Here is a 7,144-nt window from a genome sequence, read left to right on the forward strand (position 1 = left end):
GTGTATTCAGGAAAATTAATAGCAGCTAGCAGTAAGTATAGCTAAGGAACTGAGTTATTTTATTTCCCTCTGATAATATCCTGTTAGACAACTTTATTTCCTGCATACACTGGGATTTGGTTGTTCCATAGAGCAGTTATGCTTAGGTAAATATGTAGCACACATAAACTCAGGTCTTTATGGCCATTTTGTTTACATGTTCTTCTAAACCACGAACAGTCATCAGGTCTGTTGTTTGCCCTTGGTCTGCAGTCCATGGCATACTTCTTCCCTATGCTACTACACTTAGTATTATTGTTCAAACTGTTTCTAAAGTTAAAGATTGCACAAACAATGCATCAGGGTGTGAATAAGGTATGTGTCAGCCCCGTTTATTCATCTCAGGGTATAGTTATGTTACTCAGTTTAAGACTCCTCAGCATCGCAGTTTGGTCAATGAAAAGCCCATGCTGCAGAAGCTGTGCTCTGTAGGGTACTGTGTCACTGGAAAGAACACATACCGTGTGATTTGTCTTGTAGTATTATTTTCTTATCTGCCTCCTAAAGAAAACACACCCCAGTAAGTAGTTTAATATTTAGAGCCCTGTAATCTCTAAACTGTGGTGCCTCTGGGACAGGACCTTTTCAGTCTGCATTAGGATTCTCATGAGATCCTGATTCATCACTGGGATTCCTGAGTACTACCCAGCACAAGTCATATACAATATTACTACTAATATTTTCTCTTCTGTAGGAATTTTCCAGGCTGATTCTGTGTGATAGCTCATGGGAGCTACGTGTTGTTTACCGTATTTTTCTTTGATCCCTTTTTGGCAAAGGAAGTTTCAAAAAATCACTGTTTCTTAATATCTGAAGCAGACTGCAGATCTGAACACTCGATTACAAACTGTACAATATGAATACTTGATTAATAGTTATTGTAAGCATTCATAAGGAATTTGAGGCATCTGGTTTGAATGAATATCACACAGGGATAAAGATACCTAAATTCAGCCTAATTTTCATCATCCTGGAAATACAATCTTGAATATGGAACATGGTAACTGTGGGGATCTGGCTTTAGTATAAATACTCACTCTGTCCTCTTGAAATTAATGAGTTTTGCTACTGATGCTAAAGGACTCAGGATTTCCCCAGAATTTCCCAGATAATGGAATAGTAAAAATCAGAAACTTTGCATACAAGAATTAATTCATACGAATCACTGGTGGTGTGTGGTTTTGGGCCCCTGCAGTTTAGCCCCCCATTTCACCAGACTAAACATGTATGGCTCACACTCCTGCTGCTATTCTGCTGCACAGGGGCAAAATAAAACTGCAAATATTATTTTAAAATGATAGATGTGTTCTGCTGGCTGCTTACTTCATTGTTGCTCATTTCTCCTGGGATCTGCAGTTGTAATTTTAGATCGGGACATCGTCGATAGTTTAAGACACTGCACCTGGCAAAACCCCAACTTGGTCCCTCTGATGGCAGTGCCTGTTTCCTTCCATCAAATAGATGTTTTGCTGTTGAATGTTAAGAATTCCACCAGTTCCACTTGGAGCACACTAGTAATTTTAGGATTTTTTCCTATGTTAAGGGCAGTACGTACAGAAATGAGCCCACCACCTAGGCTGAGATCTTAATCTTAGTGAAAGAAATAGGCATGTTCTTATTTACTTAAGTGGAAGCAGGGTTTCTCTTATGATTTCCATTTCAGAGCTGATACAGGTTTTTCTGGGAGGGGAAGGGTTTCTTGCTACTGATTATTTTTGCCTGATTTCCCTCCACTCTCTTTTGCAAGCATAAAATCCCTAACGAGGATTCAGTTTGCTTCTAGAATCAATTAATTAGTCCACTGATTTTCTTTGTCTTTTCTTCGGTATGGCCACAAATTGAAGATCTAGCTCTTCAAAAGTTCTGCTTTTGGTTTGAGAACATTTATTTTTTTTCCAGGTAATGTTTTGTTTGCTACTTTCCCTTTTTCTGTTTGTCTATTAATACTACAGACAGTTCTAGCTCATTTTTAATATGACATGCAACTTCCTTTTTATGGTTGTCAGCTCCTCCTGCTTTGCCATGGCAAGATAAACAGTTTCTGCTGTCTGTAAAACCATACTGTATTTGAAATACTCTACGGAAGAAGTGAAAGGAAATAAAATCCACAACTGTATTTTCCATCTTAATAATGTTATTTAACCATTGGCCTTATCATAAAATATCATTTAATAACATATCATTGAATATATTTACACACACATATTTATCTGAGTTTTCATTTACATCCCTCGAGTTGCAGACAGTGAGCCCAGACAGAGTATCTGTTTACCACACTGCTGATATGAAAGGTCATGATCTAATTTCTTAGCTTTGCATCAAGGCACGAGAGGAATATGTGACCAAGAATTACTCGGTAGGAAGTATTCGGTTTGAGTAAGGTGATGTAGGATGTTACACAGAGCCCTCAGCATTTATGGGAAGTAGTTCCGTTTTGTACAGGACCCTTTCTTCCAAACAGGGAGGAAAGAGAAAAAAACCCGTAGGGAGAGTCATGAGTGATAATATTGTTCCTTTAATGGGTTAACTACAGTACGCGAAAACAGAGCTCTTCTTTAAAACGGTTAATTCAGTCAAGCCTTATTCAATAGATAAAAGCGTTTTTAACGACAGGTGCCAGCCCATCAGCCCCCTTTCAGCAGTGCTGAGTGTTTCAAAGGGTAAGTCACTTGCAAATGTGTTCTTTCAATAGGTGAGAAATCACTGGCAAGAATAGGTAGTCACTGGGCTCTTGCTAAATGGCACAAAGGCTAGTTAATACCAAGTTACATTTGCAGTGTGAAATTTAATTTTGTTTGTTTATTAACTATCTCTGACTTTATAATTTATTCCTCCTTCCCACCCCCCCCCCCCCCCCCCTCCGGTTATTTCCAGAGTCGGTTCAGGACCAGTTCCGAGCTCACATTTCTTTGTTCTAGCCCAGTCGTTCAAGAGAAACGAAATCTCCCCGTGTGGGGATGGAAATGCAATTTTCTGAGAAGCTGTATAACTGGCCAGGCTTGTTTAAAGCTAAGAGAGTTTAACTCTATTGACTTTACTGCTTTGCTTTGCTGTTTAGTTGTACTTGAGTGACTTCATTAAAAAGGAGGGCAGTTACTTAATCGTACAATCCAAACCACTGGTGTCATTTGCAGTTTCCTGTTCTATTCTTACTCAGTGAGCTGAAGGCGAATTCTTTAAACTACTTCTTGAGATTTCATCTGAACAAAAATCTTCTCCTTATGCTGTGAGATTTCCTTCCTATCATTTTCTTAAGAGACCGTGTTGGAAAATCATACTTCATGGTTTGCTGTGAATGCATTTCTAGTTCGGTTAATGCCACTTTGAAATTCTACCCGCTTGCATCGGCGAACGCTGCCATACTTTATAAGGGCTAGATTGTGTCTCAGCATACCCTTGGCAGGAGCCGATTACCTTTGTTTAGTATTTGTAATACAGTATCACCAAGAGGCCCACTATGAATCCCTCATAAAAGCAGGCATTGTGTACTCAGCCTTCCTAAGGAGTTTAGCCTCGAAGTGTGGGAGACAATTAGTGAATAAAACAAGGGGAAGCACATCGTGACAGCGAGAGTATTAGGATGCCTGTTTCTGCAGTCCAGTTGAACAGATGCTGGTGCCTCCCAGTAGAGATGGTATTTAAGGAGGAACTTGGGGGAGAGTAGGGTAGCATCTTTGCTGATTCCTTTCTTCTTTTTAATCTGGGAAGTTCCCTTCACACATTAATATTTATTAAGTGATTAAGTACTAGTACTGCCATTACACAGGCACGGCCACTGAGCCAGATATCAGGGTGTCGGTATCTGACACTTAACTTTTACACATGTATATGCAAAGCCGTGACACTGCTTTTCAGGCACAAGCTTCAGTGCAAACCCTCTTTTAAGGAATTTCTTTTCTGAGGAGAATTAACGAACTTCAGTTTCCTATGTATTTGTGTTACATACTCTTATATCCCCCTATCCTGCCAACATAACACCAGACACAACTCTGATTCCCTCTCTGTGCAATAAACCCTAGTCTTCTCCCCATCCAACTCCAGCACATCTCTTTTTATATCTGTCTTTTTGCCTGCTGGCTGGGCAGGGGCACCAGGGTTAGGCTGTTGGCAGGTATGTGCTGATTAGTTACCTGATGGTTAAATAACTATATAATTTCACTTGCCTTTCCCTTGGTCTGGGTGCTCTCTCCCCTCTGCCAAGTCATACATTTGCATAAAAAACAAGGGATTAATCATCACTGTGATGAATTAATCAAGAAATTAATTAAGAAACTTCAGCAGCTCTGCCAAAAATGGTCTGCAGGTTCTGAAATTGTCAATAAAGGGAAGGAGGGTGCTAAACAGCTTAGTTTTATGAGCAACCCTCCTCAGGTGGAGTGACTGTACATGCTCAAGTGTTAGGGTATTTGCAAAGCTTAGTAACACAGAGGCATTTTGAGAGAGGAAAATTTAATATCTGATCATGTGTAAGGTAAGAATGTTTTGAGTAGAAAAAGTGCACCTGTAGTTTCCTAAGTAATAACATATCAAAGTATATAATTTTACCAATACACATAGAATTAAATAATAATATGTTTAAATGTACAAATTCGTGGAAATGAATGGGCAACAGTGGTGAAAAAACATAATTCTAAATTGACTGAGTTCGTAACGAAGCATCCCACTCACAGGCTCTGATGTGGTGTCCCTTAGCCTGCCCTAAATACATGAGTAGGAGCAGCATTGTTAAAAACATAATTTCCACCTTCTGTTCTGTTTTGTAGAACTGCTTTCTATGTGCTGCCTTTTTTTTTAAGGAAATAGCTAATAGCTCTGTAAGTAATCACACTTTGCATTTTCCCCAGCATTACTCTGTGGTGCCTTTCTTTTAGCTCTGTTCTGACAACGAAAAAGTTACATGCAATTATCTCAGATTGTTTCACACACTTTTAGGGTGGCCCATCGTAACAAACGATGCTCAAGTTCTGTGAAGATAATCTTAATTTTATCTGCATATAAATACTGTAAATATTACAGGGAAAAAAGTTCAGGGTGCATGTAAGGTTAGAGTGCGAGAGTCCAAGATGGCCTCATTTTTATTTGATTCAGGCTCCTACTAATTTTTCTGTAAGCTTGAAAAAAATCTCGGTAAACACTTTTTCCTAATCACTCGAAAATATAATTGCTTGTTTTGTAGGTGTTTAAATGTTATCAAGAATACCCATAAATAGAAGGAGGAGGAGGGAGGGGGTATCTATTTGTAGGATGAGAGAAGGAACCACTGCCTATTGTTTGACCTGAACAGCTCCCTGATTGACTGGGAGAAGGAGTATCTCCATGGGAACAGATGAATGTCTGGTTTTCATGTGGTGAAATCCCCAATCGAGCTCACAGTGGCTTCACTAACATGGCACTCTAAATTGGTTGTTTGCATGCTGTTTCTTACCTTTTTCTGAACTAAATAAGAATACTTCTTCCAAAGTTACTATTCACCAAAATATAATAATGAAATAAAAATGCAGGACAAAGATCAACCTAAAATAATGTTTTCGAGGGTTTTTTAAAATTTATTTTGATTTTTAAGTAAAGCAGGCAAAATAATTAAATGATATTAAGCATTTAGTATGGAACAGTCTTTTCAACGTGCTTCTTTTTGCAGATCTGGGTGATACGGGAGGTATTAACATGCCTCCTCACGACAGAAGAATGCTGTTAGTTTGGCGGAATTTGGAGAACTCCCGAATCTATTGTGTCTACGGGTTTGCTACAGCCATTTACAATGGTCTGTTTTCCCTCCTAACAGGAGGGAAATGTCAGTTGACTTCACTACTGCAGAATCTAAAAATAATTTTTAAAAAAGATATTAGAGGTAACAAAAGAACCACAGTTAACGTAACAATAAAAAAATTGCAATACAGGTTGGACGAAGGAGTGATTCCTAAATATTAAAGCCCCAGTGGTCTTATCTGGACCAGCTGCTTATAATGTCTGTGAGGAATGTGGCACATCAAGTGTGTGAACACTGCAGCTATTGTATCCTAACAGGCTGATTGAACCCTGGATAATTGGCATGTAACCTTCTCTATTAATAGTGCAGACAGATATGTGAATTAGCTGAATGCCTCAGACATATGCCATGCATTAACCAAAAGGGCTTACAATTCTCATAACAACTTGGCTAACTATTACACCAGTAATTATTCTTTAGAACTTGATAATATTAGAGAAAAATCAATAAATAATTTGTAGTTTCAGGACAGATTATGAATAATCAGTTGCACTGTAACGTAATCACCAAAGGTTGGATTGTAAGGAAGATTCAGGACTGATAGTGTGGCACTTTGATGTTTTTAAAGGGGTCAGAGTGTGATTCTCTGTCTTTGTTTAGTTCTTGTAACTCGAAGGAATCGATAGGCATGCGAAACATTTAGAATAATTTCAGGATTGCTATTCTTTCTGTGGTACAAGAGATGTACAGTTGGGGCCATTGTCTTTGGAAAGACAATAGATTATTTTCCTTTGTGAAATATGATGTAGAGGGGTAAGTTGGATTCCTTAAATTTTTTTTTTTTTTTTTTGCATTACATTGTCTTACTGTTCTGAACTTCTCATTTTTCCATTTCTGTTGTTAGTCTAGGATGAAATAGCAGAAAACACCTTTTACTTTTTAATTAGACTATTCTTTTGCTAAAGTGATAGAGTGTATGATTCAACTCTGAGTGATCTTAAAAGAATGCAGCATTACAACACTTTAAAAGCAGAGAAGTATCAACTACGGGCAGAGAATATTTAAATATGGGAGCCCCTAGAGCTGCATAACCTGTCTGGGAGTGTGTGTTTGGTGTAACAAGCTGCAGCAAACAGAATAATCCGACAGAGCTATGGGGCTTTTTGTTATCTGAGAACCTTTTGCAAAGGACTTTTCCTTAGAAAACCTTCTTACAAATTAGTGAGAAATAATTGGACATTTTAGGATAGAAATTCAAGTTTAGATGTTCCAACACTTATGAAGATTGTGCTGTTGTTTTGCCTAAAGAAATGGAGATGCATGCAGTCTCTTTTGCAAATGCTTTAGTCATTTAAATGCTGCTCTTAGTAACTGCTATGTCAAGTTGGAATCAAATAA

This window comes from Strix uralensis, chromosome 18 (genome assembly GCF_047716275.1).
Source record: "Strix uralensis isolate ZFMK-TIS-50842 chromosome 18, bStrUra1, whole genome shotgun sequence".
Classification (NCBI taxonomy): domain Eukaryota; kingdom Metazoa; phylum Chordata; class Aves; order Strigiformes; family Strigidae; genus Strix; species Strix uralensis.